This window comes from Puma concolor, chromosome A1, assembly GCF_028749965.1.
Source record: "Puma concolor isolate L17-30 chromosome A1, mPumCon1.1.hap2, whole genome shotgun sequence".
NCBI classification, from domain to species: domain Eukaryota; kingdom Metazoa; phylum Chordata; class Mammalia; order Carnivora; family Felidae; genus Puma; species Puma concolor.
The window spans coordinates 56,298,911-56,316,731 of NC_141667.1; the positions used below are offsets into that span (position 1 = coordinate 56,298,911).

Genomic DNA, 17,821 nt, shown 5'->3' on the forward strand with positions numbered 1-17,821 from the left:
TAAATATATGTAAGAAGTTCAAGGGAAAGGTTGGGACTAAAGCTAATAAGTAAGGCATTATCAGCATAAAGGACATAGTTGAACATATGGAATCATATAGGATCATTCAGGAAGAGAATCTTTAATCAGAAGCATAATGTGGAATACAAAATCATGGGGAGTACAAATTTTTTAAAAGTCATGTTGTACAGGAAAGGGAAGTGAAGAGGATCCAGGGAAGAGATAAAAGAGATAGGGGTCTGTATTAGGAAATCCATAACAATTCAACATCATAGTAAAGTAACCAAGCAGCTAGAGAATTTCAGGAAAAAGGGAGTGATTGGCAATTCCAAAATTTAGCAAGTAACCCCAATCAGAGCAATAGTAAACAGTTGCTACTAAACTTGACATTTGGGAGCTCATTAGAGCATTTAATGAAAATACTTGAAAAATCTTTTGGTAGCAGAAGTCAGATTTTAAGAAAACAGGAGAAAGCAGTGAGGAATAGAAGTGGTTAAAAAGATTCTTTCAAGAGTTTTAAATGGCTTGGGCAGGAAAAAGATTTTGTATCAACTGGAGGTAGTGAAGTGTGGAAGGGGAGTCGAGAATGTGAGCTCTTAAGTTTGTTTATAGACAAAAGGGAGGAAGCATTGGAAGAAGGCACAGAATAATAAATCCTAGGGAAAACAGGAGGGAATTGGATTAAAAATACAAGTTGGATAAATAGGACTGAATATAGAAAGGAACTCTTAGAGGTTTAGAGAAAAAGTGGTAGCTTACAATACTTTTGGGTCAATTTCCTTGATGTTATAGGAGGCAGATTTTGTGATGCGACTGAGCAGTTGACTATCAAAACTCATAATGAAGATTTGTGAATGTTTTTGTGATGAATGGAAAGGAATGTCTCATTTGGTGAATTCTGGGGTGATTTACTTGTTCTCCACCTGGAGAACAATCACTTTAATTCCAGGGCAGTATATCCTCTACTCTCTTCTTTTTCCTTGCCCTTTCCTAAATTAGTGATATATTTAGATATTCTCTCTTAATATGTTGTTGGAGTTTTTCTCCTCCCTTACTTTTTTTCTTCTTCCTTTTTCCTCTCTTATGTTGCTGCAATTCCACATACAGTTGACCCTTGAACAACACAGGGGTTAGGGGTACTGACCCCCGACTCAGTCAAAACTCTGCATATAACTTTTAACTCCCCCAAAACTTAACCACTAATAGCCTACTATTGACCTGAAGCCTTACCAGTAACAGTCAGTTAGCACATATTATGTGTGTCCTATGTATTTTATGCTATATTTTTAAAACTATATAGTAAGCTAGAGAAAATAAAATGTTATTAAGAAAATTGTAAGGAAGAGAAAATACATTTTACACTGTTGTGTTGTAAAAGATTTATATATGAGTGAAGCCATACAATTCAAACCTGTGTTGTTCAAGGGCTGTGTATCCTACTAGACTAGGATAAGCATTATTATACATGTATAAAGATAGGTATGTATAAATAGGGACATTTGGAAAAAATAAAATCATGACAAAGTGCCCTTTCTAGAGGAAGTGTTTTTTTATTATAAGCAGTCATGTAATCAATATTTTTAAACATCTTAATAAAAGAAGTAAACTTTTCTATATTGCTATAATATTAAAATCTTTATTTTCTGTCACATTTTACTATTTGCCAGAGGAAACTTTTTTAATGTGTCTCCCGATGAATATAATATCTCATGCCTTAGATACAGTCTTTCCTCTTTTTCATTTCTGTCTTGCTTTCTTTTTTTAATGTTTAGGAGAGTTTAGAACATATTACATACATAGTTTATTCTTTATTAGCTTGCTTCTCTTTTCTCCATACAAGATACTTAAATCCTTGAAGGCCAGGTCCTATTGAAAAAGATTAGCTAAATATTTGTCACCTTGGTGACTTTAGAAAATGTTAGTTGCTTAGTCCTTCTCTCTTTCTCCTCCATTGTATATTCCTATAGAGGACTAAATATGGCACCTATCACATAGAGGTTTTCATACACTCCATTTGAATTGAATTGATAAAGTTGCATTTCCCTGGAGTGAACTACAACTGCTGCTGGCTTGCTTCTTAAAATTATTAACCATTAATCTTTACTGTTTATATCTCTCTTTAATTTTATATATAATTTATAGTGAGTTCTATTTTTTTTTCCAAACTGCCAAACCTCTTTGGCTACATTTCGGGTATTCTCTCTTTGAGAATTTTTGTTGGGAGGAGAATCAACCTCCCATGAAACGGACTAAAATGTTACATACTCACTTTTGTGGTTCTTTTGCAGCTAGGAAGCACGCTTCAGAATGAATTTTGGCCAATTTTACACCTGGTAAAGATTTTGCATTGCAATAGTCAAGCAGAGGATTTATTCAAGCTGTGAGAATAGCAGTAAGACCAGCATACCCAGTTTCTGGACTGGCCTTATTTTTGGTTCTAGCAGCCATGCCTGGCACCCAGTACTTTTGGAAACTTGCTGGAGTTCAAATTTCTATTGCTTGGGGTGTCCTCATTGGGCCGATATGGATCGTATATGAATTGTACATGGATTGTATTTGCTGTGTAACCACTTTGTTCCTACTCATGCTTTCTGGCCTAATTCTTGAATTTTCCTGTCAATTTAATGAGCCACGCAGTTTTTTTGTTTTTTTTTAGCCTTAGTTAAGAGTTGGTTTTTTGTTACTCACTGTAAAATACATTGATTAATATGTCAGAGAACAACATCATTTTTTTTTACTTTATTTTATATTTTGTTTAATATCACCTGTTTCTTGTGACAGTTTGACATAGATTTGGGATATGACATGCCTTATTTGGTTCATAGCTAAAGAATCTGTTTAATATTACTTTTAGGTAGTAGGAAAATTGTGTCCTTATATGTATTATATTATAAAAGCTTAACATGGTTTTAAGCATAGATTATATCAAAGATTTGTATTTCAAAATTCAGTTATTTTTGTACATTTTTAATCTCAACAGGTCACTAATAAAAAGCTAGGAGATTTTTAACACAATTTTGTTGAATTAATTAGGACAAATTATACTTCATTTAAACTGCCCTAATTAATTTTTGCTTATGCTATAGTGTTAAAATACTTTGTGGGCATTTGGTGTGCACTCTTTGCAAAATGAGGAAATATAACCTTATCACCAGTTAACATATCAAGTGTCTAACTAAATTTAGCCGAGACTTGTCCTATTATCCAAGTTCCCACTTATCCAAGTTGACTCCCATTAGCCACTATGCCATAATGGCTTGTGGGAAGACTGAACAGAAAATTGAATTAATGCAAGCCATTTCTCAATCATTTCTCATTCTCATAAAATAATTAAAGCTGATGTAAGAGGGCTCATTAAAACGGAAAACATTAGGCTCATTAAAAAGCCATTAAACCATCTCACTTCTCTGATTTATTTTATTGTAACCTTATTCGGCCATTGTTTAAAAGTCACTGCACCCAACATTTCTTTTCTCATCATTGAGGAAATGTTATTCAAAATGCACATCCTGGCTATGTGGCCATTTGATCTTAATATCATCTCAGAGTACTTTTGCTTAGCATTTAACTCTCTGAGACCAGCATATGACGACTGCAAATTAGAAATCATGTAACAATACCGGATTGGATTGGATTTACACTTCAATATTTATTTCAGCTATTCTTAAATTCATAAAAGCTCATAGTCTTTTAACCTTATGTTGTTTAAACTTGAAGCTGCATTACTACTCATACAGCCAAAATGAATGTCCATTGGTCATTATATGATAATGTTTATTTTTTTTAAGCAGCAAGTTTCTCTTGCCAAACCAATGAAAGATCTAATCTGGGAAAATACATCTCTATGAAAGGTCTCAGTCCTACAGGTTGTATTTTAAGTATGATAAAATTAGATGCTAACTGGTTTTCTTTTTTTCTCATAACATTATTTCCCTAATATGCCAGTGCAAGTATAGATCTAAATAAAACTGACTTGGTTTAAAAATAGTGCAGTAAATATAAGAATTAATATAGAAGATATCATATAGGAGATAAATACATTCTAATATATTCTTGTATTAGGAAAACTAACCCTAGCAAAGCAGTAGACAAGCCCTGAAACCCAGTGGCTTAATCTTAATGTCACAGTCGAATGCTGCTTTTGGCAACCTTTCTCCATCTTATAATTGTGCCTTTTGGAATGTGGTGGACATGATGATGCGTCACAGAAGGACTCATTGCATCTAAGGACTGATTAAAGCAGGTACGTGAAGGCATGACTGCTTCAATGTAATATTCGACGTTAAATAGGCCCTTTTCTTTCCTTTCCTTTCCTTTCCTTTCCTTTCCTTTCCTTTCCTTTCCTTTCCTTTCCTTTCCTTTCCTTTCCTTCCCTTTTCCTTCCTTTTTCCTTCCCTTTTCCTTCCCTTTTCCTTCCCTTTTCCTTCCCTTTTCCTTCCCTTCCCTTCCCTTCCCTTCCCTTCCCTTCCCTTCCCTTCCCTTCCCTTCCCTTCCCTTCCCTTCCCTTCCCTTCCCTTTCCCTTCCCTTCCCCTTCCCTTCCCCTTCCCTTCCCCTTCCCTTCCCCTTCCCTTCCCCTTCCCTTCCCCTTCCCTTCCCCTTCCCCTCCCTTCCCCTCCCTTCCCTTCTCTTCTCTTCTCTTTTCAAATTTTTCTAGCTCCCGGAGAGAGCAAGACAGGTGCCAGGATCTCAGCTTAAATTTGATCCTCTGCCCAATCCTGTTTCTTTCCTCTCCTTTCCACAGGTATTATTGATCCCAAAGGCACTATTTACTACATACAGTGTATACTAAACTTTATCTTGGAAAATCCAGATTCCAGAAAATCCAATCTTCATTGTGGACAACATAGTCTCCAGTGTTGTTGAGACAGATATAAAAAAGAGAGAGATGGGAAGGATGTCAAATTCCACAGTATCAAAGTAGCATATCATTTCTATTCATTTCCATGGGTCAGAACTAATCATATGGCACCAAGTGAACTATAAGCAGATTGTAGATATGTTGGAAGTCTTGTTTGACTCCTTTCTGTACAATATACTAACAGTCATTATGACACAGTGAAAATATTATTAATCATTGTAGTTACTACAGGACCATCTTTATGTCCAATCCTTTTGGATTTTTATATGAAATATTATGCCTATTTCTTTATGATAATTTAAATTATTCTTTATACTTAAAGAAAAAAATATATATTTACAATCCTTCGCAGCATTTTTGCCCTATGTATGAAGAAAGATTAAAAGCAGGGAATTGACTTGTTGTTGTTATTATTATTATTATTAGTTGTAGTAGTGTATTGGGTCACAGTCTGATTGGATGAAATTAATACTATTTAGAATCCTAGTTTGAAAGGATAGTTTTTCCCACCCACCCAATCAGTGAACCAGATTATGTGTTTGTAGCACAGTAAAATAATAACTATCATCCTAATGATCATACTGAGAAAAGAAATTACAATGATAATTAGAAGTTATGGAGAACTAGTTGTATGATAAGCTACAATTATAAAAGTGGATAGCATTATTGTCCCTATCTAGTAAAAAACAAGAAGAGGCCTTGAGAAAGTAGAAAACTTCCTTAATATCAGCAAGCCATAAGGATTGCTGGAGTTGCATTTCACATCCATCTGGCTCCAATACCTGTGTCATAACTATTGTACTAGACTCCTTGGGAGAGTCACGCCTTACATGTTTTTGTCCAGCCTTCCCCCTTTGCTTTAAAGTCATCATGAAACTAAATGCCACTGAACACTTTCCATTCTCTGTATTTAAACTCAAAACAATTGACTGAGTCTAGAAAATACCTTAGAAAAGTGTCTCTAAAACAATATGCCATTTTTCTTTCTCAAATGCTTTTGAATCTGTGTTTGTTTCTTATGATTTTATGTTTATGTTCTTGAGTAAATTGGGAAAATGGTCATATGACATGGGTGTGACTATTATAAATGAAGTAACACTAATACTAATATTTCCACTTACTAATATTTATACTGATTTAATGTGTAACTCTTACTGAAGTTTAAATTTATAGTATAGATACTTTAATCTTAGATCCAAATGAATGAAACATGTTTAATTTGATTGAAGAAGGAAGTTGCAGTTGGAAGAAACTCAAATGCAAAAATGTTGAATATTATTTGGAAAAGCCCTGAAACATCACAAGCTGATCAAACCCAAGGATGTTGCAGGTTAACTGAGTTCGGAATAGATGCATACAAATCAGGCATCTATTAGATTTTAAAGGAGAGATATTTGGAATAAAGATGTGAAGATACGCCATTTTTTTTTTCCTGGTCAGTGTACTGTCTTTGTATAAATGTACATGGAAATCCTAAATATACTCAGACACTAAATTGCTAAATGTGTTACAGCACAGGAAAAATCAAATAGATGAATTTTATTGTTTCTCACCTGAATAACATAGCTTCATGAATCCAACTCTACCTGTTACCACCATAGGAATACTAGTTCTTATTCAGATCATCCTCTTTCTGGAACTAGACTGGAAACACTGTTGAAACTAGGTACTCTGTGCTCCATTTCTAGGCTTCCGTTGCTTTCCAAACACAGATTTCTACAAATACAAACAGTCACACACATATGCAAACACACACGCTCACTGGCATTCACACTACTAGCCTCTATTCGGATGCATTTATAACTTCAAATTAAGTAATCTGACCTTGTTTTGGAAAGCATTTCTTCCCTTCAAGGTTTCAGTACATAATTCTTCTGTTGTCATTATATTAGTGTCACATGCACCTAATACTTATAAGCATTGAAGATAATTCATCTTTTCAGTATTAGAACAAGGATTCAAACGCACCCTCTTCGATTACCAAAAGTAATCATTTAACAATGTGACTGTATTGAGTTCCCATTCATCTTAAAGCCTTAAAAAGGCAAGAGTATTTTCTTATGTTGAAATTCATGGAAGTACACCATATTTTGACCTTTTTTTTCTCATTAAGATTTTTTCCTTTTGGGGCGCCTGGGTGGCGCAGTCGGTTAAGCGTCCGACTTCAACCAGGTCACGATCTCACGGTCCGTGAGTTCGAGCCCCGCGTCGGGCTCTGGGCTGATGGCTCAGAGCCTGGAGCCTGTTTCCTATTCTGTGTCTCCCTCTCTCTCTGCCCCTCGCCCGTTCATGCTCTGTCTCTCTCTGTCCCAAAAATAAATAAACGTTGAAAAAAAAAATTAAAAAAAAAAAAAAGATTTTTTCCTTTTGAATAGTTTTAGACTGATAATAACTTATGAAGATAATACAAAATTCTCTGCAGCCATTGTCTCCTATAATTGACTTCTTATATTAATGATATAGTTGACTTTTTATATTAATTTGGTACATTTGTTACAATTAATGGGTCAATACTGATACATTATTATTTACTGAAGTTTTTTTACATTTCCTTAATTTTGTCTTATTTTTATTCAAGATCCCATTCAGGATACCACATTACCTTTAGTCATCATATTTTCGTAGACTCCTCTTGGCTATGACAATTTCTCAGACTTTCCTTGTTTTTGATCAAGTTGATGGTTTTGAGGAGTACTGCACAGGTATTTGCTCACATTTTCATGATTAAATTGGGGTTATGAATTTTTGGTAGGATGGTCACAAAGGTAAAGTGCCATTTTCATTATGTTACATTAAGAATGCATATTACTAACATAATTTATCACTATTGACATTAGCCTTATACAGCTTGCACATATGGTTTTATTGGGTTTCTCTACTATAAAATTAGTCTTTTCTTCCCTTTCTATGCTATCTACTCCTTAGAAAGAAGTTACTATGAAAAGCCAACATTAAGATTTGAAGAAATATATTCTGACTCCTTAGAGTATCAAGTATCAATTGTTTGGAATGAGGTGCTTATATATTTTCTCTCATTTATTTTGTAATCATTTTTGTATCAGTATTAACCCGTGGATATTTATAGCATACTTTGGGTTATAAGCCAAAACTATCTTATTTATTTTGTTTGCACAAACATTTTCATCTTGACCATCAAGAACTCTTTCATTTGGCTCCTGTGTTCTATGACATACCCCCATCATTGTGACCTTTCCTTCCTTTCATTATAAAATACTGTAAATTTTCTGCTATATTAGCCCCTGACTATAATTGGCCATTTTTTAAAGATCCCTCGTTCCTTTTGTCAAACAATGAAAGCAAGACTTGAACAGTAGGTGTACTTATTGCTACTGGAGTGTCATTACCTAACAAGCTTATCTATATTAAGCTAAACATGAATTGATATGGATGTCTCCAACTCTCATCTGTTACCACATGAATCTGTCTTTGTCCCCTTGCTTATTTGTAAATTCCCATTCCTATAATAAGAAACCTGACTCATACCATCTGCTATCAACTTACCTTATTGTTCCTTTCCAGTGTGCATACATAGGAGTATCAGAATTATAGACCTATACCATTACTATAAACAACATTATCAATTAGACTACAGGACTTATGTCCTTTTTCTTTTCTTCCCCCCCCCCCCCACTGTGTTTTATAGGATTTCCTTACTTCCAAGTTACTTAGGTCAGCATCTTTTTCACCACATCCTCCAGTGATGTAGTCTGTACAATTTTAATAGAGTTAAATTCTTTTGTTACAGTCTGCATTACTTCCTGGGAACCCTTGATATCCTAAACAGTTTTTTAAATGTTGTATATATTAAGGATCAACCTTTGTGCTACTGTAAAGTTCAATATGTTTTGATTAATATATAGTCATACATCCACCATCTTGGTCTCATACACAACAGTTTCACTACCTTAAAAAAATTCCCTGTGCTTCACCGTTCAGCATTCTTCTCTTGTCCCATGCTGTGTCAGCCATTGATCATTACAGTGTCTGTGTAGTCTTGTCTTTCCCATAATGTCATACATATGATTGGAATCATACAGTTTGTAGCCTTTTCCAACTGGTTTCTTTCACTTAGGAATAAGCATTTAAAGTTGATCCATGTCATTTCTGGCTTGATAGCTCACTCTGACAATCTCTGTTTTTAATTAACATATGTAAACCATTCATATTTAAAGTGATTCTTGATGTATTTGGATTTAATATCTACCTTTTTGTAACTGTTTTCTTTTTATAATTGTCTTTTGTTTCCTGCTTCCCCTTTTATCCTTTCTCAGGTTTTAATTGAGCGTTTTATATGATTCCATTTTATCTCCTGTATTTGCATATCAGTTAGGTTTCTTTAAAAAAATAGTTATTTCCCTTGAAATAACCCAAATCCCCCTTCAACTAACACTATATTGCTTCCCATGTAGTGCAAGTAACATACAAAAGAGCATGTTCAGTTTCTCTTTTCCATCCCTTTTAACCTTGCTGTAATTCATTTCACTCATCCCTATACTATAATCATTAAATATATTATTAGTATTATTACTTTCAACAAAGAGTTTTCTTTTTGGATCAATTAAGAATATGAAAACTTACTGCAAATATTCTTGCTGTTCTGATTTTGTAATAATCCGGGTGAGCTAAATATTCACTGTATTAAGACTATGCATATGTCTCCAGAAATAATTCTTTCCCTAGGTCTGGTTTTGTTAATGCTTGTGATAAATCAAGTCTGATTTATATGTTGCATCTTATGTGGGAAACATCTGTGACTTTAGGTATCTGATCATCCTTAAGAAATGACAGCACAGCTAGTGTAATAACTTTTGAAGATAACCATTGCCAATTTAATGATTACCAGTTGCCATTAAATGAATTGTAAACTATTGTTTTATTTTTTCAAAAAAAAGTAGAGTGTACTACTTTTAGTTGCATTCAATAATGATTGTTGAGCACTTGCAAGTGATGCTTCTGTACTTCTTACCTTGATAAAATAATTGGAAATGTAAAAAAAAAAAAAGAAGAAGAATATAGGAATTAAAAATATTTTTCCTTCAATTATTTTTTCTTTAGTCCTATTCCATTTTTCATGTAAATCCAAGTTTTAGACTTACATGAAATTCCTTCATCCTCAGAACTTTGTTAAACATTTCATATAGGGTAGTTGTGTTGTCAGTGAATTTTATTTTTTTATTTTTGTTTGAGAAAGCCTTGTATCTCCTTCAGTTTTAAAAGATTATAGAATTCTAGGTTTTCGGTTATTTTCTTTCAATACTTACATATTTCACTCTACTCTCTTTTTGCTGCATGGTTTATGACAAGAAGTCTGTGTATATCTTGTTACTTTTCTCTGTAGTTAAATTGTTTTCATTTTTAGCTTCTTATCAGATTTCATTTTTATCTTTGTTTCTCTGCAGTTTGAATATGATATGCCCAGGTATAGAATTTTTAGTCATTATCTTGTTTGGTTCTTTGAGCTTCCCGGATCTGTAGTTTGCTATTTGTTAATAATTTAGGAAACATTTTAGTGAACATTTCTACAAATATGTCTTCTTCATCCCCTCTCGCTTCTTCTGCTATCTAATTGCCTGTATCTTACAGCTTTTGAAATTGTCCTGTGTGTTCCTTTCTTTTTAAGCTGTTATTATTCTTGTTTTTTTTTTTTCTTTTTGCATATCAGTTGGAATGTTTCTATTGACCTATATTAAATCTCATTTATTCTTTCCTCTGGCATGTCCAGTTGTACCAATGAGCCTATCAAAAGCATTCTTGATTTATGTTGTAGTGTTTTTTTATTTCTACACTAACTTTTGATACTTACTTAGAGTTTTCATATCTCTACTTATATCACACATCTCTTTTCATATGTTCTCTACTTTTCCCATTAGAGCCCTTAATATAGTAATCATAATTATTTTAAACTACTTTTCTGAGAGTTTCAACATGCATGTCATATCTGAGTCTGGTTCTGATGTGTACTTTGTATTTTCACACAATGTTTTTGTTGTTGTTGGTTTTGTTTTGTTTTGTTTTATTGTCTTTTAGCATAACTCATTATTTTTTGTTGAAAGCCTAACATAATGTATCAGATAATAAGGACTAAAATACATAGGTCTTTTGTGTGAGATTTTAGGTTACTCTGACTAGGAGTTGGGTGGTGTTTAGTGCTTGCGGTAGTTGTAGGTAATGGATGCTTCAAGTTCCTGTATTGTATTTGAATTTTGTTTCTCTGGGTTGTCTTTGGGCTTCCCTAAGAACTCATCCTTAGAGTCAGTGCCTTGCAGATCTCTCCACTGTAATCCACTGTTATTGATTTGGAGCTCTTTTGTTGTGTTGATAAAGAGTGGAGTAAGGGATGCATTTTAAAATCTTATGACTAAATCTCAGTCTGTTAATGATCCTACATGCCTTGCCTATGTGTGATCTTCACAAGTGTTTCTTAGGGTGTTTTGTTTTGTTGTTTTTGTTGTTGTGTTTTTTTTTGTTTTTTGTTTTTTGCTGTTGTTGTTTTGTTTTGTTTTGTTTTTCCCCCTGCTTAGTTGAAGGTACAGTAAAGCCTGTATTTGGGGAAATTCCCTTCCCCCACTTCAGACAACAATCAGTAAAATGTTTTCCAGTAAAGATTAAGCCTTGTTATATAGAATTCTGTGAGTATATTTCCAAATGGTTACTTATCTTTTCCATCTGCTGGAGCCCCAAAACCTTTTCTTTCTTGACTCTTTGCTATGAGGATCATTGGGATTATTTGAGGTAAACCCATGAATTTGTGGGGATTTCTTTAAATTGTGGCCCCTTGAACTTTCTCACTCTTAGGTTATTTGATATTCAGCCTGCAGCGGTTTGTCAAAATAACCATTTAAGTTTTGTGCTCTAGCAGATCTGCTCCATGTAGGATCTTGACTATGACACCCTAGATTCACCTGCCATTCTAGGTTTTAGGGTGATCATTTGCTTGGTGCTCTCTGTTCTCTAATGGATTCATGAAAAGTCATCATGCTCTGTCTCTTAAAAAGGAGTAAACATTTAAAAAAATCAGCAACAGAGAGTGAAAGAAACTAGTAAATACAATATTTTATAACTTAATATGATCATGGGTATGACATCCCATCACCTTTACTGCATTCCATTGGTTAGAAGCAAGTCACAGTTTCTACCCACACTCAAGGGGAGGGTTTTATGCAAAGCATGAACAAAAGGATGTAGAAATCATTGAGAGTCACTGTTTGTCCACTACAGAATGTGCCATAACCCTGGTAACATTTAGCAGATGTGAAGTCTAGAAATTGCTATTGCACTTGGAGAAAAGTCAAAATTGTGTAGAAAAATATTATCTATAGGTATATAATTTTATTTTCTTGAATTAGTTACAACTCTTAGATAACTTGATGACATTATTGAATATTAAATGAAAGGAAATTGGCTTATATTCACTTGCTAACAAACACATGTAGGTAATTATCACATAAGAAAAACAGCTTTTAGAAAATGAAAATATGTTAAACTTTTATTGTTCATAGCCTTCACATATTAGACATTACATATACCAAAAATCATAAATTAAGTTGAATAAATTTGTAAAGTTAAAGTAAACATATATGTATATTGGTTAACAAAACCATATTATTGTGGAAAATTATACCAATAATATCTTAGTAACAAAAATTTAAATACCCAGGGTACCTGAGCAGCTCAGTTGGTTGAGTGTCTGATTTTGACTCAGGTCATGATCTCATGGTTCATGGATTCAAGCCCCGTGTTGGGCTCTGTTGTTGACAGTTCAGAGCCTGGATCCTGCTTCGGATTCTGTGTCTCCCTCTCTCCTTGCCCCTCCCCCACTTGCAATGTCTCTCTGTCTCCAAAATGAGAATAAACATTAAATTTTTTTTATTTAAATACCCAAGATAATATCATGAATCAATGTATAATTTAATACTACTCAGGATGTCCAGAACAGCTTCAGTGATCATTCAAAACTCTTGAACAGTTGTGTATGACTCCACAGAAAGATACTTCCAGAGTCTCATAAGCAGAATATGGTACAAAGAATCCCAGAATAGGAAATCAGAAACAGATCTTGCTGTGAATTGATTCAGATTTCAGGCATATCAGTCAAGTCTTCATTTTGAAAAGGAGTTGGATGGAGGCTATGATTTAACTGAACTGTAAAATCTATTTCTGCTTCTACATTCTGTTTCCAAACCTAAACAAGTACAGATTAGGCTCTTGTAGAATGTTCAGAGAATGACACAAATGATCAGGAGTTGGTTGTAAGGGATGAAAAATACCTTCTCAGGCATGTTCAAAAAGCTCATGTAAGTTTGGGCAAGAGAAGGGAATTAAAGGAATGGGATCACACTTTAAATAGGACAAAATACATTGGAGAAAAAGACCAGTATGCTTTTATGGGGAAAAAAAACTCTATAATTTTACTTAATTCTCTGTGTATTTATATGTTGAACTCTTATTAAAATCAGAAGTAGATAAAGATACTCAGAAAAGAGATCAATGTATATATTTGACTCAAAAATAGAATTCCTTTCTGTCATTTCTACCTATTTATTAATTGCATTTTCTTTTATTGTTTTTCTTGAGGTATAATTGACAAGAAACATTATAGTGGTTTCTGGTATACAACAACATGATTCAGTATTTGTATATGCTGGGAAATGATCACCATAGTAAGTTTGGTTTCCTCCTGTAACTATGTAAAGTTACATAATATACAATGCAATACAATATTAATGACTATCATCACCATATTATAAATTACATCCCCATGATTTACTTATTTTATGACTGGAAGTTTATACCTCTTGAGCCCTTCATGCATTCTATGTCCCCCCAACCTCTTTCTGGCAACCACCAATCTGTTCTCTACATCTGTGAATTTTGTTTTGTTTGTTCATTTGCTTTGGTTTTAGATTCCTGATATGAGTGAAATCATACATATTTGTCTTAATTTCACTTAACATATTACCCTCATGGTTCATCATGTTGTCACAAACGTCAAAATTTTATTTTATTTTTTTTATGGCTGAATAGTATACTATTGTATGTATACCACATCTTCTTTATCGATTCAACCATCAGTGGATACTTTGGCTTTTTCTATATCTTGGCCACTGTGAGTAATGCTGCAGTGAACTTAGGGGTGAAATTATCTTTTCAAAATTTTATTTATTTTTGAGACAGAGAGAGACAGAATGTGAGTGGGGGAAGGGCAGAGAGAGGGGGAGACACAGAATCTGAAGCAGGCTCCAGGCTCTGAGCCATCAGCACAGAGCCTGATGCGGGCTCAAACCCACAAGCTGTGAGACCATGACCTGAGCTGAAGTTGGATGCTCAACCAACTGAGCCACCCAGGCGCCCTTGAAATTATCTTTTCAAAATAGCATTTTTGTTTTTGTTTTTGTTTTTTCATATAAATGCCCAAAAGTGGAACTGTTGGATCACAGGGATCTGTATTTTTAGTTTCCTGAGGAACCTAGATACTGTTTCTCATAGTAGCTGTACCAGTTTACATTCCCAACAACAGTGCATGGGCATTCTCTTTTCTCCACATCCTTAGCAGCACTTGTTATTTCTTGTCTTTTTGACAATAGCCATTCTGACAAATGTGAGGTAATATATCATTGTAGTTGTGATTTGCATTTCCCTGATAATTAATGATATTGAACATCTTTTCATGTCCCTCTTGGCCATTTGTATGTCAGATCCTCTGCCTATTTTTAGTTGTATTTGTTGTTTTGTTGCTGTTGATTATGTTATTGGGTTATATGAGTTTTTTAAATATATGTTGAATATTAATATTAATATTTAAAATGTCTATGTCTTTCTGTTTTGGGTTTGGTAGTTTGTATGTTTTGTGTCTTTTGATAGTATAATTTAGTCCAGTACATTTAAAGTAGTTACAAATAGGTAAATACTGCTGTTTTGTTCATTGTTTTCTGCCAGTTTTGTAGTTCTTTCCTGTTCCTTCTCCTCTTGCTATTTTTTCTTACAGTTTGATATCTTTTTTTGGATGTTATGTTTATATACCATTCTCATTATCTTTTGTGTTTCTACTTTGGAGTTTTGCTCTGTGGTAATATATATAACCATGGTTATATAACCGTGGTTATGATGAGATATATATATCTCAGTCTTAAAATATATTTATAGATATAGATATAGATATAGATATAACATATATCTCAGTCTATTTTAAGTTGATAACATGTTAAGATTGAACACATTTTGAAACTCTACAATTTTACTCACCTTCTCTCACCTTTTTATGTTTTTGATGTCACATTTTACATCTTTTTGTTTTGTGTTTCCTTCCCTTAACTGTTATCATATTTATTTTTATTACTTTTGTCTTTTAACCTTAATGCTAGCTCAATAGGTAATTAGTTCTTTACCTTTACTATATATTTACCATTTTGAGGGAGATTTCTATTCTCATGGTTTTTGTTACTAATTAGTTCTTTCTTTTCTAGCTTAAAGAAGTCTTACAACATATTTTTTGTAAGGCCAATTTAGTGGTAGTGAATTTATTTAGTTTTTGCATTTTTGGAAAACTCTTTATTTTTCTTTTAATTCTGAATGATAACCTTGCTAACTAGAGTATTTTTGGCTGCAAACTTTTGCTTCTAGCACTTTGAATATATCCTGCCATTTCTTTTTGGCCTGCAAAATTTCTGCTATAAAATTTGCTGTTAGTCTTACGGAGTTTCTCTTGTACATAAGAAGTTGTGTTTCTTTTATTGCTTGTAGTAGTCTCCCTTTATTTTTAACTCCTGAAATTTCAATTATGGTGTATCTTAGTGTAGTTGTGTTGTCAACCTGAAGCCCACTCCTTAGTTTGAAGCTCCAGAATACTTAGGTAATAAGGCTTTTTTTCATAGAAGGATTTGAATTTGTTTCATTCGGTTGTCAATACAGTTCCTTGCATTTGGTAGCCTGTCAAAAACTGTCTCTTTGATTGTTTCAATCATACCAGGCCCAGAAAAACAAGACCTCCTTGCCACCAGAGCCATTTTTTTTTTTTCAAGGGAAAGTCCTTATATGGACTGTGCATATCAATCAGCTTGGGTAGGGACATGGGGGAATGCTGGCCCTGGGCATGTCCACCCTCCTGCTTTGGTGGGGTGGGGCTTTTGGGGCATGCCAACCTAGGGCATGCCTATCCATTGGGTTGGACAGGGCAGGTCTAAACAGAAGCATCTGCCTATGGAGTTTATCAGTATGGGACCACAGAAAAGCACAGGGGTGGGGTATACCAGGGTATATCAGGTTTAGCAAGGCAGGCCACAGGAGAGTGATGACATGGGGAAAATGTTGCTATCAGGGTAGAGGGAAAGGACAAACTGCACCTAAAAACACTGGTGCCTATAAGGAAAGACAGTGCAAAATGATGCTCGCCAGCACCTTCATCCCTGGAGAGAGTTCCAATAGGCCTCTTCCCCTTTGGCAGACACTTTAAGATTAGCCGGTGAGTCCCCTTCACATATGGTCTCCATGCTTTAAAATCTGCTGCTTTTGTTCTGGGTCCTAATGTGAGTGAATCTGTGTGTGAGACATTGACTGAATGATTGATTGACTGATTGTGAGAACTTTAAATGTGTAGTCTCAGTTTCATATAGCCCTCTGGGTCTCCTGGACATAATCCCTGTGGATTTTCTTTTTTTTTAATTTTTTTTTTCTTTTCAACGTTTTTATTTATTTTTGGGACAGAGAGAGACAGAGCATGAACGGGGGAGGGGCAGAGAGAGAGGGAGACACAGAATCGGAAACAGGCTCCAGGCTCCGAGCCATCAGCCCAGAGCCTGACGCGGGGCTCGAACTCACGGACCGCGAGATCGTGACCTGGCTGAAGCCGGACGCTTAACCGACTGCGCCACCCAGGCGCCCCCCCGTGGATTTTCAAAACCAGGTGTTTTAGGAGCTCCTCTTGCCTAATATGGGGATCAAATTCCTCACTCAAGGACATACTCTGTTTTTGTGAGATCATTTCCACTTTTGGATCACCATGTTATGGGTGGATTTTTCACCAAACCACATCTCTGCTTCTCCTACCCATTTCATTGTAGTCTTTTTATTCTGTGTTGTGGAGGAGCTGCTCAGCTAGTTTAAGGTCTTTTTCAGAGAGAATTGATCATAGGTAGTTGTATACCTGGTATATTCATGGGATGAGGTGAGTTCAAAGTCTTCCTATGCTGTCCTTTTAATCACCTTCTCCTCTCGTACTTTTTAAGAAAGAATTCCTCCTTCTGTTTATTATCATTGGTAAATGATTATTTCATTTGTAAAAGTGCAATTCAGAAAGCAAAACAAGTTTGTTTGCTCCAAACCCTGATTTGGTTTTCTAAAATGGTGATTGATAATTATTTAGAGAGAATCATGGAGATCTATAGTACAGATACAAGCAAAGCTTTATTAATGTGGACTCATTCGCAGTCAATATTGGAGAATGTTAAATATAGAATGAGCATAATCTTTGTCTCCATAGTAGCTTGGTTTAAAATCTTGGTTTTAAATACTGTCACCAACAGTACAAACTCATGGACAAGTTCTCTCTCACACTGTATTCTCATTTTTTAATTGGATGTTATTGTTTCAACATAAGAGACTAGTTGTGAGAACTAAATAAGATAACCTAAGTAAATAAACTACCTACTATGATTTTGTTACTCAAGAATGAATATCAAATGACCGATATTATTTTAATGGCAATAATCATGATTATGAAACCTTTCTTTCTATAGTTGAAAATTGTATTAATCCACACATTAAACTAGTTCCACCTCTATCTGTTTCACCAGAGTGGAGAAACTCACATAATTCTCCCCATGGAATATGAAATACAGTTTTAAAAAAAGAATTCAACGGGGCGCCTGGGTGGCGCAGTCAGTTAAGCGTCCGACTTCAGCCAGGTCACGATCTCGCGGTCCGTGAGTTCGAGCCCCGAGTCAGGC

General features: G+C 34.6%; 1 long non-coding RNA gene and 1 other non-coding gene across 2 annotated transcripts in view; both read left to right on the plus strand.

The window, feature by feature from the left end:
• LOC147584172 (uncharacterized) overlaps window positions 1-17,821 on the plus strand; it is a 437,695-nt gene that overhangs the window by 321,732 nt on the left and 98,142 nt on the right. The gene's annotated exons all lie outside the window — the stretch shown is intronic.
• LOC112861870 (small nucleolar RNA SNORA72) lies at window positions 9,458-9,589 on the plus strand. Its single transcript, XR_003223746.2, has one exon. It is a non-coding gene; the product is annotated as a small nucleolar RNA SNORA72 (small nucleolar RNA).